This window comes from Puma concolor, chromosome B2, assembly GCF_028749965.1.
Source record: "Puma concolor isolate L17-30 chromosome B2, mPumCon1.1.hap2, whole genome shotgun sequence".
Lineage (NCBI taxonomy): Eukaryota > Metazoa > Chordata > Mammalia > Carnivora > Felidae > Puma > Puma concolor.
Window position 1 is genome coordinate 130,649,496 of NC_141671.1, and position 24,663 is coordinate 130,674,158.

The 24,663-nt window shown below is 37.2% G+C and overlaps 1 protein-coding gene across 1 annotated transcript in view; it reads right to left on the minus strand.

Moving 5' to 3' along the window:
* HIVEP2 (HIVEP zinc finger 2) overlaps window positions 1-24,663 on the minus strand; it is a 204,969-nt gene that overhangs the window by 29,640 nt on the left and 150,666 nt on the right. The window contains exon 3 of the mRNA XM_086708022.1: window positions 2,801-2,895. The gene's annotated coding sequence lies outside the window, so the exon portion shown is untranslated. The remainder of the gene's footprint in view (window positions 1-2,800; window positions 2,896-24,663) is intronic.

The following is a 24,663-nucleotide window of genomic DNA, read 5'->3' on the forward strand; positions in this document are numbered from 1 at the left end:
TCCCAGGATCCCAGTACTGCGGATCGATCCCTCTGGTCTCCCTCTGGTCTCTGGGCTGGACCTCTGAACTTTTTGCTTCAGTGAAAAGCTTAAAAATATCACGAGGGAATTGGAAATCATTCCTACTTCACGTGAAACATTTACATCAGATTTTAAACATGTTTGAGAATATAGTATTTCTCTTCAACACCAGCCTTGGAGAGGCTTCAACTAACTGCTATCCATAAAATCACTTTCCTTTTGCAATTTCTGAGGCATATGGAGAAAAACAGAAGAGAGAAAACATGAGTGCTGGGTCTTTTGAGGAATATACTGATCGTATTCTTTAACCATTAAAAAAAAATGTGGACATTTCCCGTTAATCTCTTGTCCACACCTGCTTTATCTTGGAAATGGAAAAAAATCCGCAGTGTAAATTGGGTTCACCCTAGATCTTTTACTGGGCATAACATGTTTGTCTCTTTAAAACCAAACAGGCTTGGGGGGTGTTCAAAAGTCTCTTTACTGCTTTCCTCAGCTTACAATCAGGGAGAAGAAATTCACTTTTAAAATCTTAAGGCTTTCAAAATTGAATCCAAGATGTGACAAAGACATTCGTCTTTTTTTGTTGGGTGATCCTTTTACGGAGCAATCTAAGTCTACCAACAACGGCAAATGCCTAAGCTTGCATTTTATTGTTTAAATGCTAAGTAATAGGGAAATAGTTTCTTTGGGCTATTTTAGTTTCGTAATTTTATTACAACCCATCAAATGCACCCTCATACAAAAATCAGCAGCTTTAGTTGCATTTTCCCAATATAGATCTACTTGGTGCTATAAAATCCACAGTAACGTGGTTAATTATACTACATTACTTCTTTATCACCGCATAGATACATTTCATTTTTCATATTCCCTAACTATATGTTAAAAGTATAAATTTCCAGTTTTCCCAATCGATTGATATGTTTCAAAATGTAATATTAGAGCAATCCTCCTACGGAAAACAAAAAACAAAAAAACAAAAAAAACAAACCCAGTCGGTTATTTCATTCTGTGAGATTTCTTTTTATGGTAACCAAACCCACGCAGAGTCATTTTTGGCACCCATTGCCAACAAAGGAGAGATATTCCAAACGCGATTTCACATTCACATTTAAAATTTTCCCAATGTCTTTGAGTGCTGCGAAAGGAGTGAGCTGTTTTGTTGGAGGATAGGACTCTGGGGTTTCCTGTGGATAGTGCCCCAGCCCGTAGGAGTCTTTGAGGCAGTCAAGACAGGCATTGTCTGGCAGCTTAAGCACATTTTTCAGAGGGGGACAGTGTTGAAAAAGATATTATCCTCCGCATGGCTATTCCATGGAAAAGCTGCCATTTCTCTAAAAGTGTGCCCTCTCCTTTGGCTACTCTTCACAGTCCCACTCAAATAAATTTGGCACCCAGTTAAATAATTTCCTCAGACAGGCCTTGAAAGCAAAGGCACAGCAACAGCCTCCCGTATAGACCTCAACAGAGGTCTCTTCAGGATAACAGCTGGGTGGGATTGGCAGGAAGGCAAGCTTGCTCTGTAGATGAATAAAGGCTTACAGTATCCACGGTTGTCAATCTGGGACCTTTTGCTTAGGAAAACACTATCTTACAAAAAAGCTTTACCTCAGGAAATTAATCATTACTTGAGTGGTGGCAAAAGTCAAGAGAGCATTAAATAATAACATCCTAAATAATAACGGTATAACACGACTGGTAACAAACACGGCCTCTCTACTTCTAAAATTTTAATAGTAAAACATTTAGAAAAATTAAAATGGTTATTTGGCCCTTTTTTGAGAATTGGGGGTATTATGCTTATAAACAAACATATACATCTTCAAATAGTGATTACTGAATTCCATTTTAGAGACCATTTCCATCTATTTGCTTTTAAAATGCCAGAGATCAATTACCAAATATTTTAAGAAATACACAAGTGTCTCAGAGCACAGTGATGGTCCCACAAATCGCTACCACACAGGACTGGATAAGGGAAAGAAGGATCTACAAAAAAGCCATGGCCATTGCCAGAGTCCAGCTGAATACAGACTTATTTCCACAGGATGATTAAAAAAAGGCACCATCCTGAGAGCCAAATTCATTATAAATGCTTCTTTTATTAGTAAAAATCCCCATAACAACCTTAGTTCTCCCTAAAATAAGCAAGTTGTCAATATGAGCAGGGTACTGTATATTATATAAAACCCTGCCAAGCAATCCAGAGAACTTTTGGAGAAAAGTAAAAATATTTTGATGATCACCCTCTAACTTGACATACATTAAAATCCAATTTGATATTTAAGACCTAATGGAAAACTGAACTGGATTTTTTCCACACTGGCTACACTGAGGGCATGATTGCAGATATTTGCATAGTTTGCATATTTAGTCAAGGTTTTTTTTAACTTATTTTGACTGTAGCCCACTACTTTCAATATTTTGTTCTAAAGTTTTTTTGCAATTTTTTTTTCACAGTCGTGATTTTGTTTTCCCCATTACACAGCCAAAGTAATTAGGGTTCCCTAAGTAGAATTTAATATGAAAATAAACTTTGCAAGAAAGAAATGCTCTTAAATGCAGCTATCTCAATTAAGAGAATTGTAATTAAAACTGGTTTGGAAAACAAGACAAAACCTTCACAACACTTTTCTCTCTAAATGGCGTGTATACACTGTTTCCTCCCAGATTTAATGACAAAGTTGGCTTACATATGGGTACAAAGTAGGCCAAAACTGCCTTTCAAGGTCAATGCAAAAACAATGGAATAAAATAAAAAGTTTTAGTTATTAACCTGTTATCCACATATCAAAAAACTGTATCACAACCATCTATGTCTTCCACGGTGCCGACTCTCCTCACAGGAACTCATGCATAACTTCTGGAAACCTAAAAGATGAACAAGAAGATTTCTTAAATGATAACACTTGTAGTCAACTTAATAGGCATGCTTATTCTTCATTCACAGAAACTGCTTTCCTTGAGGAAAGAAAATTTGGAAGTGGATCTCTCAAGAAGACATTTTTTTTGCCCCGAAGAAAACAATTTCCTTTCTTTTAACATAGTTTAACTCTTTTGAACAAGTACTTGTATTAAAAGAGAATTGCTGGGGCGCCTGGGTGGCGCAGTCGGTTAAGCGTCCGACTTCAGCCAGGTCACGATCTCGCGGTCCAGGAGTTCGAGCCCCGCGTAGGGCTCTGGGCTGATGGCTCAGAGCCTGGAGCCTGTTTCCGATTCTGTGTCTCCCTCTCTCTCTGCCCCTCCCCCGTTCATGCTCTGTCTCTCTCTGTCCCAAAAATAAATAAACGTTGAAAAAAAAAAAAAAAAAGAGAATTGCTGGGGTGCCTGGTGGCTCAGTCAGTCAGTTGAGCGCATGACTTCGACTCAGGTCACGATCTCACGGTTCGTGAGTTCAAGCCCCGCGTCGGACTCTGTGTGGACTGAGCCTGGAGCCTGCTTTGGATTCTGTGTCTCCTTCTCTCTGCTGCTCCCCTGCTCATGCTCTCTCAAAATAACATTAAAAAAAAATTTAAAGAGGCACCTGGGTGGCTCCGTTGGTTAAGCGTCCGACTTTGGCTCAGGTAATGATCTCATGGCTCCTCATGGCTCCTGAGTTCAAGCCCTACATCAGGCTGTGCTGACAGCTCACAGCCTGGAACCTGCTTCGGTTTCTGCATCTCTATCTCTCTCTCTCTCTTCCCCTACCCCACTTGTGCTGTCTGTCTCTCTCTCTCAAAAATGAATAAACATTGAACAAAATTTTAAAAAAAGAATTGTCTATACCAACAAAAGTAGAGGCAATCAGGAAAATAATGGTAGAGTTATAACTTAAAATATTGGAACTAGAAATTATGCCATGACAGTGCCTGACACAGTTCTGCCTTAAAGCTGAGATTCTCAGGAAACTTCTTTTGGTGCATCAGCTCCTAAACTCCACAGGATGAAGTCTCAGATAACCTCATAGCGAATTCTTCTCTATAGTTTATTTCAGCAATGTTATGTTCTGTGCTAAAATTAATTTCTGAAATAGGAAGCCAAAACCAACCAAAGTAAAATCCTGAGACTTAACAAGAAATAAAGAAAGGGACTTTCTCATACTTAGAATTAATATTTACCCAGCTCTGATCCAAAGAAATGCATGGAAAGTCAGTCAAACTACTTGCTCCAAATAGAGTAATCAATGAACCATCTTAAGAGGGTTTATCTCCCAGTACACAAGGCCCACATAAAAATATTGTGACACTATCCTTAGATGGTTATTGTATATTTGTTCATTTTTAAAAATATTGCTTTTTCTTCCAGACAAATTACTGTCTCATAGGAAGGACTGCAGATTCAAGACACGGCAAAATGTGCCTAAACCCAGTCCCACTTCATGGGAGCATTCAAAGTGCTTAAAGGAAGTAGTTTGCTTTAACTTCCCTGTCCCCCTTTCCACATCACTGCTGTAGCACTTTAGGACACCCTGCGCACTTTGAGACGTGAATCATTATAAGCAAGCAGGCCCACTTGGTTCCTCAAAAGACACAAAAGGTACAAAAATAGCTTCTGCAATTGAAGCAAGGACGTCGTCAGCAGCCAGATGAATGTGGGTGGTCAGATAAAATTCTGTTACTGCAAAGGACAAATTATTAAGCACATGCTAGATTTATTTTCATTTTTAAACCATGTTCTTCTTGCCTCAAATCAACCATTTGCTGGTAACTTAAAATGACACCTGACAAGCTCTACTACTCTCAAAATTGAAAGCTTCATCAAAGCCAAAGAGCATGATTGATTAAGCACTGAAAAAAATAAATAAATAAAAGACATATATAGTCTATAAGACATACAACAAAAGACATAATCTATAAGACATGTAAATTCTATATATTTTTAACAAATCAAATAGCACCTCTGGGGGGAAAAAGTTAAACAAATCAAATAGCTAATAGTTATTAAACAATAGTTAAACAAATCAAAAAAAAGTTAAATCAAATAGCACCTCTGGGGGAAAAAAAGTAACACTATACTTTGGCATTATGACCTAATGTAAAGAAAAGCATGGCATCCCTCAGGGAAAAAAATTAATAAATCACTGAAGTATTTTGCACCCTGAGCAAAATTCACCCACGACATAAATGGGCCAAGAGTCTACAGATATAGCTATTTATAGGGAACAATAACTTGCAGCTTTTGGTGACTACCTATGGTTGGCAATCTGAGTCACCGAACTAACAGGTAAGAAGGGAGAAGGAGAAAGTAACCCTCAGAAGGCCAGCACTGACACCCAGCCCTTCCAACGGAGTTTCAACTATAGACAGGCACCCACCCGTTCCCAATCCCAGAAATCATCGTTCTTGCCAACAGCTTTCACAGGCAAAATGGAGCACAAGCATATCTCTCAGACAAGCTGTGATAGGGCAATGACTCTGCTCTTCCAGTGTTAACCTTCCAGAACTATGGCTACTGGAAATAGGAAACCCTTATCTCATGCCATGTGCATACATCTGGAATTTTAGATTACCGAAGATCCCTCTTTTCATTCAATAAGAAGATTCAAAATTTCTCTTTGTCTCATGACTTAAAATCCATGACCCCTTAAATGTTTGGTTTTCCCTGGGAGAACCAAAAATCAATGGCAATGATATTGCGTTTATATTTTACCTTACAGAAACTTCCAGTTAATTAGTGTGATTCTAAAGCAAAGAGCTGGATGATATTAACGTGAAAGATACGAAACTAACTTCGATGATTTTACACAAATAATGTTGTTGCAAATTAGACGCAGTAATGGGGGCGCCTGGGTGGCTCAGAAGGTTAACTGTCCAACTTTGGCTCAGGTCATGATCTCGCGGTTTGTGACTTTGAGCCCCGTGTCAGGCTCTGTGCTGACAGCTTGGAGCCGGGAGCCTTCTCAGATTCTGTGTCTTTCTCTCTCTCTGCCCCTCCCCCACTTGTGCTCTGTCTCTCTCTATCAAAAATAAATTTTTAAAAATGTAAAAAATAAAATAAAATAAAATTTAGATGCAGTGATGGCCTCCACAAGGGAGGCAGTTACTACTATTAAAATAAAGACACGAAGATAACCATCTCAGGAAATTATTTTTCCATTATTTTTCCATTAATTTTCAGTGAGTTTTTGTGCCTCAGTGTACTTATCAAAATATAAGAAAAATCTTTCCTCAAATAGCTCTTGAGAATGTGGTATGACACTTTATGTTTCTGTTCCCGAGAAATCAAGAGTTCACACAGTATACTCTTAAACAATGGAATAAATGAAGAGAGATTTTCATTTCTTTAACTTTACTTTTAGGTTATTCGACTCACCAGAAATCATCAAGCAGTGAAACCTTAATATTTAATAAAGTTAACAATTTTATTTCAGGAAATAGTGTTAACAGATCTTGTTAAATTTCCTCAAGTCGTTTAAAATATATTCATAAATATGGGGTGAAAATTATCTTTCACTTTACTAACAAAGTACAGACTGATTTTTCTGACACCTGCTGGCTTATAGGAGAGTTCCTTAAAAATATTTTCCAATTCCCCTATCTCTAAGTTGTAACAGACACTTGGAAAATGTGAACATTATCATTTCTATCCCAGTGGTTTCTCAACCTTTCTACTCTTAAAAAAACACCTTAGCATTAGATATTTATTCTTAGATCCCTACAAGCTATTGTCACTAAGCTAAGCAAGGAATACATTGAGCTATGATAATGGACGATAGACAGAAAGATGATAGATAGATGACTAATAGACAGATAATGTTTTAAAATGTCCATTGTTAGATTCTTTATTATTTCAATTTTCTGTTCTTCCAAATTATTCTAAGACAATTTATGGCTTAAAGGTTTAATATGACTTGTAGATGAATCTTGCAAAAGGTTTCATTGGCAAACTTCTTGTGCAAACATAAGTACCTTCCTTGATTTTTTTCCTGAGGTTAAACAAATGCACAGGAGATCATAATTTTAGTAGATGAGCTGATAAAAGAAACCAGTTTCAGTTTCGGTGAGAGTTGTCACAATTAAAAATGATTATTATTCACATCAACTCTATGAAAAAATGGCAAATAGGACTGGAAACAAGATATGATCCTTGTATTATTTCTCATTTAAAAGTAGTGTTTAAATATGACGTGTAAAAGAATGAACACTGCTCTTCACATACTAGAGAAGAGATACTCATATTTAATAGTAGTAAAGGAAATTCCAAAGTGGTGGGTAAAGATGGGAGAAGGGTACTTAAAGAGAAACGCATGTTCAAGATAACACTTTAATTCCTCCCCAGGTTTTTGAAGAGCGGCATCTTTTCCCCACTACAAAAAAATAAGTCTCTGAATGGACGCCTGGTTCCACTTTGGAGTGCCTGGAGTGGCAAGGTAAGAGGTGTGTCTGGAAGGTGGCAGGGAAGGCAGACACAGATGTGTATTTGTGACGATACCACAAACACACACACACACACACACACACACACACACACACACACACTTTGATCGGTATGATGACTATAAGCTTAGGTCTTTGGAAAGAGTCTGGATATGAAGGTGATGCTTAGAGCTAGGTTTGGAATGTAAACAGGAAGAAAAAGGGTTTAAAGAGATTCAAACAGGAATGGGAAAAGGTAGTCCTGTTTGGAACATGGGGCAATTCATTACTGGGGCGAGGCAGAGGCTCTGAGAAGTCAAAAAGGTGTGTGTGGGAAAGGAGAGTTTCCACAAGAGGAAGTTAGGGCAAACTGAGTCAAATTCGCCGATTTTGTCCTTTCATTTAGCGTTCTGGTTCTAGAAAATGCTTGTAAAAATGAACCCAGAGCTACCTGTGGTCTATTGCTGCTTCTCAGCAGGTAGTTGGCGCTGGAGCAGCGACAAGATACAAGATAAAACACTGTGCAAATTAAAAGGACTAAAAACAACCAAAAAAGTAGGTACACGTGAATAAGTGATTGTAACTTAAGTCTTCTTAACTAGGTGTTTTGACCATTTCCTGACACTTTGGGGCATTTATTGATGCTTACTATGTGCCAGAAAATGGGGTAAGTTTACAGAAGACATAAAGAAAAATGGAAGCTCTCTATTTAAGACTTCAGAGCCTAGCAGGAAGACATTTGTGAACAAGTAAGTTCAACAAAATGTTTGGGTGCTTTGTCATAAATATAAACACAGTATAGTGAGACCGTAGAAGAGGGGATTGTCAATCCTATCAAGAGAATTAGGAAAGGTTTAGAGAGGATATGACACTGAGTAAATCTTTAAAGAAAACTATGCATGATAATATACAAAAGCACACAGTTCTCAATGTTAGGTTGGGAGATAAAAACACTTGTCTGAAGAGATAAAAATATAAGCCTCTAGCATTTCAGTTTCTCTCTGGTTGCATATACTTGTAGTGTGGTGAAATGTTAGCTCATGGGGTTGCTTAGGAGTAAGGTGTCCTAGTTAATACAACCTTATGGTTAGGTAAAGACCACAGAGAAAATAATTTTTGTTTTAACATCTGCTAGTGATTATTTTCCAAAGTACATTAGCCTTCTCCACGAGTTAATTACAGTCTCCTGAACATAATTTAATCTTTCTTTGATGATTCAGTATTGAATAGTGCTCTCTAGTCCGTACTCTGCATCTGGGCTGTGATCATCTGGTATTGGCCATGCAAAATTCTCCCCACATGTGTTCCTAAGCACATGTCACATTTTCCAAGATCACAGTTGCAACAGAGATTTGTTTTCTTGACGACATATTTGACATCAAATAAGATGTATCTAACTAACTTGTTTTAGGAGCAAATCTATAACTCTCCACTTCTATGACCATTAAGTTTTGAGTCCATTCTAAATCATACAGGGAGTGTTAAGTACTGTGAAACGTTTTAGAAATCATCTAGTCCATCAGCCAACTAACAGAAGAAAGAGGTGAAAACTAGAGAACTCAAAAGACCTGCTTAATACAGGTCATAATGATGGCTTTGGGCTATTGTTTAAGTCTTCAAACTTTCAAGTCAATTATTTCCCACTCTCCATACTACTTCCTCTTATTGAATGTTTACTAATCTTGCCTTATTGCAGAAACTGATTGAAAGGAATGAAAATGGAAGAATAAATAATATTGAACTTAGAATGAGTGAAGACATTTATCATCCCTAATTTCAAACTAGTCAGCCAAGGAAACATAAATAACAGTAGCTAAAAACCAATGTTCCCATTGAATTATTAATTTTTACAGAAAATAAATTCAATGAAAAAATTTAACTTTTCCAAAATGAGTAAATGGTTGGCAAATTAGTTGTCAAAAGAATCAATTTCTGGGGCGCCTGGGTGGCTCAGTCGGTTAAGTGGCCGACTTCGGCTCAGGTCATGATCTCGCGGTCCGTGAGTTCGAGCCCCGCGTTGGGCTCTGTGCTGACAGCTCAGAGCCTGGAGCCTGTTTCAGATTCTGTGTCTCCCTCTCTCTGACCCTCCCCCATTCATGCTCTGTCTCTCTCGGTCTCAAAAATAAATAAACATTAAAAAAAATTAAAAAAAAAGAATCAATTTCTACAAGTAGTCCATCATTTAGTATTTAAAAAAATATATATTTTGAAGTCTCAACTATTTTCCAGCATAAGCTGTTTTCCATTATCAAGCTTCTGATGTTCTTATAATAAAAAAAACTTTTTAAAGTAAATGTTTTAAGTCAAATTATGAGATCATCTTCTCTCAAGCAAGGTTAGCTCTCTCACTGACAGCCAATGGAGGTAAGTCCTTTGGTTCATCATACCAAAACTTCACCAAGGAGGTCCATGGTGATATGACAACCCTATGTGCACAATTATTACTTCTCTGGCAGAATGGTGTATGCTGTCTTGTTTTTAAAAAAGGGCAGGGCCAATTAGATGTTTTGTTTAATTAAAAATATTCTTTTTGGTGCAACTTTAAATGGGACTCCTTTCTTAATTTCTCTTTCTGCCTCTTCATTATTAGTGTATAGAAATGCAATGAATTTCTTTTCTTTTTAGAAATGCAATGAATTTCTCTATATTGATTTTGTATCCTGTGACCTTACTGAATTCATTTATCAGTCCTCATAGTTTCTTTGTAGAGTCTTTAGGGTTTTCTATATGCAGTATCATGTCATCTGAAAATTGTGAATTTTACTTCTTTCTTTCCAATTTGGATACCTTTTATTTCTTACCTGGTTTCTTGCACCAAAAAAAAAAAAAAATCTTAGGAATAAATTTAACCAAAGAGGTGAAAGACCTCTACTCTGAAAACTACAAAATACGGATGAAAGAAATTGAAGACAACACAACAAATGGAACAATATTCCATGCTCATGAACAGGAAGAACAAATATTGTTAAAACATCCATACTACCCAAGTCACTTACAGATTTGATGCAATACTTATCAAAATACTAACAGCATTTTTCACAGAACAACAATAAACAATCCTAAAATTTGTATAGTACCCCAAAAGTCCCCAAATACCCAAGGCAATCTTAAAAAAGAAGAACAAAACTGGAGCTATCACAATACCACATTTCAAGATATATTACAAAACTGTAGTAATCAAAACAGTATGGTACTGACACAAAAATAACACATAGATCAAGGAACAGAACAAAGAGCTCAGAAATAAACCCATGATTATATGGTCAATTAATCTTCGACAAAGGAGGCAAGAATATGCAATGAGCAAAAGACAGTTTCTTCAACAAATGGTGTTGGGAAAGTGGAACAGCTACATGCAAAAGGAAGTGGACCACATTCTCACACCACACACAAAAATAAACTCAAAATGGGTTAAAGACCTAAATGCGAGACGTGAAACTATAAAAATCCTAGAAGAGAGCACGGGCAGTAATTTCTCTGACATCAGCCATAGCAACATTTTCCTAGAAATGTCTCTCAAGGCAAGGGAAACAAAAGCAAAAATAAACTATCGGGACTACATCAAAATAAAAAGCATCTGTATAGCAAAGGAAACTATGAATAAACTAAAAGACAACCTATGGAATGGGAAAAGGTATTTGCAAATGATATACCCGATAAAAAGTTAGTATCCAAAATATACAAAGAACTAATACAACTCAAAACAAAACAAAACAAAACAAAACAAAACAAAACAAAAACCACAAATAATCCAATTAAATAATAGGCAGAAGACATGAACAGATATTTCTCCAAGGAAGACATCCAGATGGCCAACAGACACCAGGAAAGATGCTCAACATCACTAATCATCAGGGAAATACAAATCAAAAAGACAATGACACATCACCTCACATCTGTCAAAATGGCTAAAATCAAAACCACAGGAAACAACAAGTGTTGATGAAGATGTGGGGGAAAAGGAACCTTCATGCATTGCTGGTGAAAATGCAAACTGGTGCAGCCTCTGTGGAAAACAGTATGGAAGTTTGTCAAAAAATTAAAAATAGAACTACCATATGATCCAGTGACTCCACAACTAGATATTTACCTAAAGAATATGAAAACACTAATTCGAAAAGATATATGCACCCCTATGTTTAGAACAGCATTATTTACAATAGCCATGCTATGGAAGCAACCCACATGTCCATCAATAGATGAATAGATAAAGAAGATGTGATATATATACAAAATGGACTACTACTCAGCCATAAAAAAAGAATGAAACCTTTCCCATTGCAACCACATGAATGGATCTAGAAGGTATAATGCTACATTAAATAAGTCTGAAAAGGACATAGACCATATAATTTCATTCATATGTGGAATCTAAGAAACCAAACAAATAATCAAAGAAAAAAAGAGACAAACCAAAAAATAGACTCTTAACTATAGAGAACAAACTGATGGTTACCAGAGGGGTGGTGGGTGGGGGGATGGGTGAAATACATGAAGGCAATTAAGAATACACTTATCACAATGAGTACAGAGTAATGTATAGAACTATTGAGTCATTATATTGTATGCATGAAACTAATATAATTTCTATGTTAATTATAATTGAATTCAAAGAATTTTTTTTATTTTCTCAGTTGTGATACATTTTTATTTTTATATTCCAATTCTTATGTTTCTTCCCCTTCCTTTCAGTTCCCTCTATTCTATTCCTCAATGTTATTATGGTAGGTTCTTGCCAAGCTATTTTAAATATTTACTGTAACTAAATATTTGGAGAATTAAACCAAAGGAGGACTATTTGGCTACTTTACTCTAATAAGAAATATAACAACGAAGTCAAAATTCCAATGTACTGTTTCCTGAAGTTTTATCTTTTACAAAGTGCTTATGTTTATCCTTTGGTTGCTACAGGTGTACATAAATAAGGTAATGATTCCTTCTCAAATTTTCCTTTTACTCCTGGATGTGCCAAGATTAGCATAAAGGCCAATGTTAATTTTGGATTATGTAAATAAAAAGAATGGAGAAAATAAATCACAAAATACTTCTTTCATAAGTATGCATAAAACAGGCTAACCTTCCCTGGAGGAAAATCCATCTCTCACAGTAGAACCCCCTACCCCATGTCAATGGAGATAATACCAAAAGTAATGAATGCACAACTAAAAGCTTGAATTGCATTCCATATCTCATGCTACAACTGATTCTCAGGTGTGTGGAGAAAAAACGTCCTCAGTCTCCCTACATGTGGTCTGCATACAATAGACCTCCCTGAAAAAGAAATTAAGGCAAGGCCTAGTACATAGCGTATAACCTAAATAGATGGGAGCTATCTGCCTCTAATAACTGAGCAGCTGAAATAATCAATTCTATCTCCTCTCTAGAAAATTTTTACAGAGTGAGGAAACTGATCCATGTGTCAATGTAGAGGTGTACAACCTCGGTAAATCCAGAGCACATCTTGACTTAGTACTGTCCCTGGATCAGTGAGGAACATAGACTTCGGAAGTGGACATAATGTTAGCACACAGTAAATATCCTGTATCTCAGTTATTGTCAGAGTTTAAGAAAACATCTGATCAAAAAGGACTTGAACAACCAAGTAAGACTCAACAGAGGTAATTAGTTCAAATAGAAGCCATGTTTTACCCAAAGGAAGTAACCAGAAAACCTTAAAAATGACCTATGTTATGTAGTTATTCAGGCACTCCCCTGGCACTTTGATAAACTCTGAATGGCATTCATATTTTCAGCCTCATCTCGGAATATATCATTGCCCACGAAGTTTAAGGTTATAAAAATACTCAAGTTTCAAGCAGGTGTTTCTAATATCCTACTGGGCAAATTCTGTCAGACAATTCCAGAATTCCATCTACAGGCCCTTTCACTCAATCAAATGACATGTTTTTGAAAGCTTTTATATATTAATGAAATGAAATACAGTATCTTCAGAATGTAAATTTCATATTTATTTGAATTTGAATCCAGACATTACTGTTTTATTTACAACACACATGTATTATTATATAAAATATGTATTTTATAATATATGAAATTTAAATCCATTTGAATGAAATTTACCAAAAAAAATTGAATTAAGAATAATGTCCAAGTGTGGAATTCAAAGATAAGTAAGACAAGACTCCTGCCTTCAAAGAGCTTACTGTCAAGTAGGTGAGAAAACCATATAAACAAGCTATAAAAACAACAGAGGCATAAAACGATATTATGGGAGCACAGAAAAAAAAAGATTGCTTGGGAAAGCTGCATTTAAGAAACATGATCTTAGGCCCTGAAACGCTAGGATTTGGCAAGTAGAGATTAAGAGAAAAGGCATTTAATGTGAACATACCATGCAAGAGAGAAAAGCAAGGGATGTTGAAGAAACAGTGACTGGAATATTCACCGTATGGAGGCAATGGGAGTCAGGGCTGAGAAGGAAAGGTGGTAGCAGATGACAAAAGAACTTCATTTGGTAGATAACGAGAGCCAACAGAGGTTGTGGGCAGATTGCCACAATCACAGAGACACTTTAGAAAGTTCACACTATAAGCTCATCTTTTTCCATCTCTTTTTAAGCAAACTTCTGCAAATGTGTAGCCTGAAAAGAATCAAGATTGAGAAGAAGTTTGTTTTAAGACAAGGGAGACGAGAAACTAAGGGGGTAAAATACAGGTAATAATTAGTGGAATAAACTCTTGGAAAAGTGGAAAAGAAAAGGACACTCAAAAGCACAGATTAAGGGATCGGTTTCAGAAGAATGAAAGGAAACTTTTCTGTTTTAGACTGGAAGGAAGGAAGGAAGAAATAATGAAGAAGATAACTTTTTATATTGAGAGAAAAGAAATGGAGAAATTCCCTTAAGATGTTTTTAACCTGCTCAAAAAAGCAGAAGACTGGTCATCTGATGAGGGTTAGGAGAGGGAGCCAGAGTTGGTAAGGGCTTGATGAGTTTAAACATCCATTTGTCTTGAGTTTTTAAGGCATTTAACAGTCTTAGGAAGAACGCTATTTCTTATTACGCTGTTCAAAAAGAGTATTTTGCAACAGAATACATGCAAAATTTATCTAAGTTGATAATATATCCAAATAATATATTATTATTGTATACCAAAAAGTACAACAAAATGTTACATTTATTGTTTATTATTCAATAAAACTCTGAGGATGATAAACTATAAGCCACTCTTTATGAACAGTAGATTTAAGACAATTTTTAAAAAATTTATATACTGTTTTCTTTTTTATTGTTTCTTTGAAAGCACAGATGCAGATCCCTTTTATATAGTAAACATGAAAACTGACCTATATTGATTTTAGGATTCTCATTGAGTTTTAGAAGGTCAAACTATCAGTTAATATTTGGAATATGAATTCCTTATCTTATTGAAATAACATACATATATTCAACTACATTGGAAATATATTGAAAGTTTAACAGCCATTTGTCCCATGGGGCATTGGACAGTGGATGATGTGGATGACAGAGTAGGAAGTCATTAGATACTTGTCAATTGTGTGAATGGATGAAAAGGATTATGTGAATAAATACAAACAAATGAATGCATGAACTAATAATTGAATGTGAGCATACCGTGTGTGTGTGTGTGTGTGTGTGTGTGTGTGTATGTGTGTGTGTCCAGCACAAGGTTTGCTTCATGACTGAAAAAGAGCATCATAAACTCTCAGATAAAGAGCATGGAAGGGATCTTGGCAGGTCCACCACCATATCCAACAATGGAGGACACAGAAACCCATCAAAACTGACAGACTAACCTGAGTGGAATTCAAGAAAATTGAGCATCCCAAAACCTCAAAAAGGATTAGTTTTATAATTTCTGGCTCTTTTTCAGTTACCAAACACAAAGGAAAAAAAAAATGCTGTGCAAGTATGATGTTATGTTAGAAATTTAGGTAGAAAAAAAGTTAACAGAAATGTGTGTTTTTTACCAAATAGGAAGTATAAACATCTCACTGCTTTACCTTTTCTTAAGGATCTCTTCTCAATATAGTAATTAAATTAAGTGATTAAGAGGTAGGCTTAAATGTCTTTACCTCTCTCTAGTTTTTTCCGTCTCATTTTCTACCTCCTTATTGAATGGAGTGGTCATTTTAATCACCAAAACCGGGAGATTTGATGCTGATTCTATGTATACATATGCCAAATATGTAAATGTGAAAATCACAGGGAAAGGAAAGATAACTCCTGGGTTAGAACTCAAGCCCTGAGGCAACACATTAGCAACAAAACTTGTACCTTTTTTGCCCTGAGTGATGGTCAAGACGAAGAAGGCAATAATGACATCAATGGTCCTCAAGCTATAAAAAGTCACCCCTGGGGTTGTTCATGAATATTCCTAAGTCTTGAAGAAGCTGATCTAAGTGCTAACTACAAGGGATTCAAATAAATCTTGAACCAAGCATTTACTAGCTCTGTGACCACAAAAATCTTAGTATAAACGTAAGTAATAATATTAAATGTCACCTACCAACCTCATTCAGTTGTGAGAATTCAATGAAACATAATGAATTCAATGAACCCAAAGCACTTAGTAGACTGACACATGGCATTGTTCAAGTATTATTATTGTTATTTTTACAAACTTTATATTTTTTTTAACATTTATTTATTTTTGAGAGAGAGAGAGAGACAGAGCACAAGTGGGGGAGGAGCAGAGAGAGAGAGAGAAGTCAGACACGCTGCTGTGTGCAGCGCCCCTGTTGTTATTTTTATGGGTTACAATTGTTCTCAGGGAGGAGCAGAGAGAGAGAGAGAAGTCAGACACGCTGCTGTGTGCAGCGCCCCTGTTGTTATTTTTATGGGTTACAATTGTTCTCAGAGACTTAGCCTGTGCCTTGGTCATTCCAATTCCAAATGCAACCAGGGTGCAGAGCCAACCTAGAATGCCAAGTGACTGCACTGGATGACACTGGCTCACTGAAGCCTGCTCTGGTAGTAACCTAAGCCCTTGAGCCTAGACTGAGACCATCATGCAGGCCTCAGGCATAGCAGTGAGGATTTTATCTCCCCCAGCTTCATATGCTGATGCACTAGCCCACCATTGGGCTATATTTAGAGATGGGGTTCTAAGGAAGTAATTAAGAGTGTAAGGGTGGGGCCCCGATTCCATAGGAATCGTGTCCTCATAAGAAGAGATATCAGAGAGCATTCTCTCACTTTCTCTGCATGCACACCAGAAAAGGGTCCTGTGAATACAGTGAGACGATGGCCAACTATAAGACGAGAGAATAGGCCTCAGAATATGACCAACTCTGCCAGCACCTTGATCTTGGACGTCTAGCCTCTGGAAGAGTGAGAATTAAATTTCTGTTGTGTAAGCCACTCAGTCTAAGGTATTTTGTTATGGGAGCCTGAGCAGATGAGTGCAATAATTTAACACAGTTTTACAAAAATACACGAAGTTTTTGAGATGAGGGAGAAAAGATGCAATGAAAAGAATACTGGATTTTGAGTCAGGAAATCATACTCCTGTGCCATTTCTAATACTGGGTAGCTGTGAAATCTTGGACAATTTATTTAGCCTTTTTGATTCTTCTTTCTTCACTCAGAAACCAAAACAAAACTTCTTCCCAATCATGGTTGTTGTAACCAGGATGTCTGTCATAGTAGGTACTCAATAAATTGATTTTTAAAAGGTAATGCGATCAAGGGGGAATTCTATGAGGAAGAGAACATAATAGTTAAAGATACTATATTTCATAATTCTATATTACTACCTAAAGCATAATAGTCTAATAGTCATGCTATGTTTCATTTTATCAACATTTAGAAAATATTATTAGTGGCCTAAATATTCACTTTTTGTGGTATCATTAGTGATTGAGGTGATTTTTCAATGTTTTAATCAATAACTTATCAAAGAAAATTGATGATAATTCTATGCCACATTTTTTCCCCAATTCAGTGGTTACTCAAATAAGCACCACTTGCCACTGTGGACAAAGCAAAGTGTCTCTTCTAGCTTATTTAGCAATTAAACATAAGTGTGATTTGTAATCTTTGTCTACTTAAAGTGAAGATATATGGGAGAATTTTATCTGTTGTCAGTATCAAGAAGAATTTTATTTTTATTGAAAATTGACTTTATAGACACTACATTTTAAGCCTATTTAGTGTTCTTTTTTAGAATACCTGCTAGAAAGCTAAGAATAAATTTGGGGCCTTCCTCTAGAAAGAACATAGGCCTTCCTGGCGCATATTTTGACAATAACATCATTTCTAGCTTCAAGTATTATTCCTACCTTTCTTTCCTATTGTCTTGTACTCACAGTTACTAATATGTAAACACACACACATATGCACACCTCAGTAATGGGAATGATTACAAAAGACATAATAAATGTAGCCGGGAACCATTTCCAAAATTAAATCTATTTGTATATTTCAATAGTGTTTGGGCAGCACAACTGTGAAAACTAATTGGTTCCAGGAACATAAAAAGTAATGTGGAAACTCCCCAAATATTTGTCTTTTCCTTCAGCTTTCACCTGTATGGATTCCAAGAAAAGAAAGGATTTCATAAATACACCAGCAAAGGTACATGTAACACAACTCAAGAGAAGCATTAATTATTTTTCCTTCTCTAAGGAATTGCATATGAATAATATGGTAATAATATGCTCAAATTATATTATCTTTGAGACATGGTCAAATTTCCAGCTACTGTCAAGGCTCAGCAGTGAACACGGTAACTGCATCTGACATATTCTTGGACACAGATGACTGACACTGGCAGATCTTACACACGGATCCTGTGCGGCACATTGAAGGGATTGGATGGATATTTTCTATTTGTTGAACATCCATGGGGTATAAAATCAGATTTGGACATGTGTACTTGAACAAGTTTAGAATCCATTTGATCAGAAAGCATTTCAAGTCTGAAATCAATCTCTACTTGTAAGCATTAACTATCCTAAACGTTACAAAAACTTTAAACAATGAATAGGAGTCTAAACACCATTTTCAATGCCATTTTGATTAACCAATTACATATGATTTTAGCTTGATCTTTGTTTTCAAATAGATCCAAATGCTAGAAAATGTGTGGGATCCACAATTCTGGGTTTGAGTCAACACTGACCAATATCCAATATGCACATATTGACCTATTTTCTATATTCTTCACACCACGTAAATAATTTAAAGAACACAATTTAGGGGTGCCTGGGAGGTGGTTAAGCATCCGACTTTGTCTCAGGTCATGATCTTGTGGTTCATGAGTTTGAGTTCCACGTCGGGCTCTGTGCTGACAGCTCAGGGCCTGGAGCTTGCTTCAGATTCTGTGTCTCCCTCTCTCTCTGTTCCTCCCCCGCTCACACTCTGTATCTCTCTCAAAAACAAATAAAGATAAAAAAAATTTAAAGAACACAATTTAAACAATGCAGCCAAAAATAATTCACCTTGAAAAAAATTATAAGAAATCAAAAACGTATAAGCTTTTGTTTCAGCTTTAAGAGCTGTTTGCCAAAATCTGCAGTCTTAAGTCACTGACTCCCTTTTATTAATGTTTGGAATCTCACTTTCATGGTCTTGGATACATCACTGAAAAGTAAAAAAATTGCTTTAAAAATCTCATTAAGAATTCTTCCTTAGCACAAATTCTCACCAAATAAGCAAAAGTAGAGAAAAACAAGCAAAAACAATTAAGCAAATAAAAACACAGAGAAGACTGCAGAATTAAACATTTTATCATCTTGTTTAATTTATCAGGCTTGCTCTGATTTCATTAAGGGCTTTAGACAAGGAGCCAGAACTAATTTTATTGCAGCATCTGCTCTCTGGTTTTAACATGGGTGTAAATTATTTGAATAGATGGATTATAATATTTCTTTGAATTGATACACACCAATACAATATAGAGAAGAAAATGTTTTAATAATACTTTGCATATGTGCATTATGTCACATGTCAAAGCTTATCATTTCATTCTCATAAAATGCTCCTGGGGTGCCTGGGTGGCTCAGTCAGTTAAGTATCCGACTCTTGATCTCAGCTCAGGTCATGATCTTGTGGTTCATGAGTTTGAGCCCCGCATCAGGCTCTGTGCTGACAGTGTAGATCCTGCTTGAGATTCTGTATCTTCTTTTCTCTGCCCCTCCCCTGATTGTGCTCTCTCTCTCTCTCTCAAAATAAATAAATAAACTAAAAAAAAATTTTTAATGATTAAAAACAATAAAATACTCCTAATGTAGAAGAGCATGAGGAAATTGAGGCTCAGAGGCTAAGCAACTCTCATAACAGTATCTTATAAGATCACACAGTCAGCAGGTAGTTCCCTGGCCTCCTGTCCTCCAACATAAGGCTCCTTGTGGACCAAATAGATCCTATTAGCCAGTTTCAAGAGAGCATATGTGGGATTTTCAGGCAGAAGACATAGGATTAAGATCTCCTCTGCTATGGACTGCCCTTGAGTGGTTTCCCTTACTTTCTCTGAACATGAATTTCCTCATATGTAAAATGGGAATAAAGATGCTGGCCCCAGTTTTATATAGTGCTATTGGTAAGACGACAATTGAGATGCCATAGGAAAGTCGGCTGTCAACTTTAAGTAAGCAAATAGTAGATATTGTTGTTGATACTAACAAACAAAGCAGCTTTTAGCTGAAGAAGCCAAAACAAAAGGGATCAAAAGGCCCAAGCCCTAATACTTTCTACCTCCCTGAGTGCCCTGGGTAAGTTCTAGCAACATAGTAACCAATCTGAAAGCTCTTTATACAACAGACTAATGTGAGTGCTCAATGGTTCATCAGTGTCAGCCAAAACCTTCCATAAATATCTATCAGCAGCAAACTTATACCATTTTATTCATTAATTAGAAACCAGGGCACCTAGGTGGCTCAGTCGGTTAAGCGTCTGACTTCAGCTCAGGTCATGATCTCACAGTTGTGAGTTCAAGCCCCACATCGAGCTCTGTGCTCACAGCTCAGAGCCTGGAGCATACTTCAGATTCTGTGTCTCCCTCTCTCTGCCCCTTCCCTGCTCATGCCTCTGTCTCTCTCTCTCTTTCCCTCTCTCTCAAAAGTTAATAAACATTAAAAAAAATTTTTTTTAAAAAGAAGGAAATCACATTAGCATCCACTTAACCATGAGTTTCCATGGATGAGGACCCATAAAAGCTGGGGCAGGCTCTAGACATGAAAGCCCCGCAGAGGCACAGTGGGAAGATACAGCAGTGCTGGGGGGATTTACTACTCATCTGGTGCACGCATTGCATCATCTTCAACCCAGAAATTCTTCTTTCAGCTGTGCCTGGTGTATTCTACATTAGACATCAATCTTTACTTTAGAAAATGGGAAGGGCCACATGAAACACACATGTGCGTGCACGCGCACACACACACACACACACGGCAGACACCTGCCCATAACTACTTTTCTTCATTGTAGGGAACCACTGACACCTTTAAAAACCCATAAATATTCATATTTGCTTAGTGGTACCTAGTCCATAGAAATGACAAGGCTCTGCCCTTGAACATACATGGCACATTCACTCTAAGATTTTTTAGTATTTTGACCATGGTCCTTTTGACTATTATGATCTTTTCTCTTCAAAGGTGTTAACAGTAAAAGCATTTTTTTTTCAGAAACTGAAGAGAAGTGAACAGTAGGGCAGTGCCATAAACAAGCTTGTGGGAAACCTTACTTCGTTACCTGCTACCGTGACTTGTTTCATACAATTGATCTTCCTTTCTTTTTTTCTCATAAAGAAAAGGGGACAGAAGGTGAAACTCCTTACTTATGAGAAAAAAAGCAAGAGAAAAAAAACAACACAGAGATAGTACTCAGAACCAAAAAATATAAGCACATCATATGGAAAACATTTATAAATAGTACCTCGTCACCAACGGTTTACTATAAGTGGAAGGTGTTCATATTCTTGTCAGCTTATTTCCTCTGACAAAAACATCCCAGAGAAAATTTCAAATGACTATATTGTTATTTGGTTTAATTTCTATGGAACACAAAATGGAGTATGAAATAGTTACATTTGAAAGTTCTGCAGAGGGAATTTTTATTTTTTATATTTTTAGGCGTGAACTGAACTTGATCTACACAAATGAATCCAAATTGAATTAAAATACTTAGCTCTCAATTGTTTCACAACTTTACCTGGAACAAAGGAAAGAGCTGTTAACTCATCAAAAGCAATGCATTTGAAATGCTTTCTTCAAAAAGACAGTAATTAGGACTTTAAGTTAAAATGGACACAAATCATTAGACAGTAAGTGAAGATGATGTCACTCAACATTATAAACAAAGGGCTGTTGTGGAATAACAGTTCTCATGTTGTGTACATATGTGCTTGGTGTGCCCAAATAGTATGTACACATGCCTGGAAAATCCTTCCTTTTGTTTCTAATGTAGTGATTTTATGGCAATAAAGTATCTGAACTGGGCTTCTCAGTAACAGGAGGCAGTGCCTGTGAAACATGAGAGAAGATTTTCAACCTGAGAAGCCATGAGAATTTTTCTCTTCCATTGATTTGGTGGTGAAGAGAGGAAGTCAGGAATCTCTTTTGTCATTGCTATTGTCAGGAGAGAGGCCAACCTAATGACAAATCTGACACACAGAGTGTACAGCGTCAAAAGAATCTCAACAAAAGAAACCAAATCCTGAAGGCTTCACAAGTGTCTGGATCAAACCTAGCCTGAAAGCACACTTTCCCTGGATGATTCAAGATCATGAGTCAACAATGTCAACATTTTTGCTGTAGACAGTTTGGGTCAGGTTCTCTGTTCTTTGCTATAAAAGGCATCATACAAATGCTATGATTAAAACATCTTGGTTGGTGTTTCCCATTTCTTTTTTTTTTAATTTTTATTTATTTTTAAGAGACAGAGAGAGAGAGACAGAGAGAGAGAGAGAGAGAGAGAGAGAGAGAGAGAGTACAAGCAAGGGAAGAGCAGAGACAGAGGGAGACACAGAATCTGAAGTAGTCTCCAGGCGCTGAGCCATCAGCACAGAGCCTGACACGGAGCTCGAACTCACAAACTGTGAGATCATGACCTGAGCCAAAGTTGGACACTAAACCAAATGACATCCAGGCGCCCTGGTGTTTCTCACTTCCTAAATCTACCTGCACGCCCATGAAGAAGATATGACACTGAGAGAACAGGAAGTTTGTACAGTTTTTCACCTGGGTTGCAATTTTCTGCCTACCTTATTCTCTTAAAATGAGAAGTAATTCTGCTCCTTACTGCTTAAGTGATCAAGAGTGACCCCACAAAGAGAATGTCAGGATGATGAAGTCCATGAACTCTGGAATTAAGATAGAACTGGGTCTCAATTCTAACACCCCATTCACCAGCAATGAACCTTGGTTAAATTACAATGCTCCACGGGGCGCCTGGGTGGCGCAGTCGGTTAAGCGTCCGACTTCAGCCAGGTCGCGATCTCGCGGTCCGTGAGTTCGAGCCCCGCGTCGGGCTCTGGGCTGATGGCTCAGAGCCTGGAGCCTGTTTCCGATTCTGTGTCTCCCTCTCTCTCTGCCCCTCGCCCGTTCATGCTCTGTCTCTCTCTGTCCCAAAAATAAATAAACGTTGAAAAAAAAAATTAAAAAAAATAAATTACAATGCTCCTAACATCTGTTTTCTCACTATAAAATGGGGATAATAATGGCTCTTATGCCAGAGGGTTGCTGTGAGTATTAAATGAGATACCACAGGGGCGCAGTCGGTTAAGCGTCCGACTTCAGCCAGGTCACGATCTCGCGGTCCGTGAGTTCGAGCCCCGCATCAGGCTCTGGGCTGATGGCTCAGAGCCTGGACCCTGTTTCACATTCTGTGTCTCCCTCTCTCTCTGCCCCTCCCCCGTTCATGCTCTGTCTCTCTCTGTCCCAAAAATGAATAAACGTTGAAAAAAAAAAATTAAAAAAAAAATGAGATACCACATATAAATCATTCAGGACAACACATGGTACTTATAAATGCTCATAAAGGGGTGCCTGGGTAGCTCAGTTGGTTAAGCATCTGACTCTTGATTTCAGTTCAGATCATGATCTCATAGTTCATGAGTTCGAGCCCCATGCTGACTCTGCACTGTGTCAGCATGGAGCCTGCTTGGAATTCTCTTTTCCTCTCTCTCTGCCCCTACCCCACTCATGTTCTCTCTCTCAAAATAAATAAATAAAGTTAGAATATTTTAAAAATAATAAATAAATGCTCATAAAGTATTGGCATTCTTATTTACATATTAGCGGTTAAATTTGCAGCAGCTGTAAATATGGGCAAATATTATATTTACAGAAGTAGGTATTTGACTTTTATTATTTGAGCTATCCTAATAACAAGTGTATCAAATTAGTTTAAAGTGGTTATTTGATTTTGCATGTATGCAAACATATGTAAATGTGTGTATATGTGTCTGTAGATTTTGTTCCCAGGCATAACTTAAAGAATGAAAATACTAACGACAAACTGTTTTTATTGTATTTTATAGAGTAAGAATTATTAACTGGAATATCAATGTTGTAGGAATTTCTGTGTATATATATGAATAATTACTGAAGGATTAGCTATAAAATATAGCTCATTTCTTGGCTTGTCAGCCAGGAAGCCATTCAGCCCCCAGTGAAGCCCGCAAGAAAACACCTAAGTATCTGTAAAAGCACATGGGAATGTGAATCTTGTCAACTTCAGACACAGGCAATCTTCCGTGATGGACTAAAACACTGAGAAAAGGGGAGAGAAGGCATCATGCATTATTTTTTTTTTGGAAACACTGGATACTCGGACTGCTATTCATTGTGTCCTCTCATCCTATAGAATAGCAAATAAAAATTAGTGAACTTCTGGTCACTAGTAGTTGGTTTCCAAATGAATGAATTAGTTAGAAAATTCACACTTGCTAAAAGCAGTCCCCTCCCTTCCCCCACCCCTCCACCCCTCCCCGACCAAATAAATTGCTAAAGTGCCAAACCTCAGAGCTCTATCAGCTAACTTATATCATGCAACCTGAAACTGTGGTTAGAGGAGCCAACTGGTGACATCTCTAAGTGGGGAAACCTCTGGGCAAAGATCAGATTCATGGGGGACAACAGTCCCCTTGCAGGCTAGCAAGGAATGATACATCAAGGCCAAGCCCGGCACTCAGCCCCTGACCCAGCGCCACGGTTAGTCTGGAATTTACCTTAGTCGCCACATTTGTACATGAAAACCCACCGGCCACTTAATGCCAATGAATAATGGCTTCTCTTCAAATGCAGGTCAAAGAGCTAAAGTCAATTTCCAACCCCGCCCCCCAGTATGTTAAAAATCTTATTGCCCAAGAACTTTCCC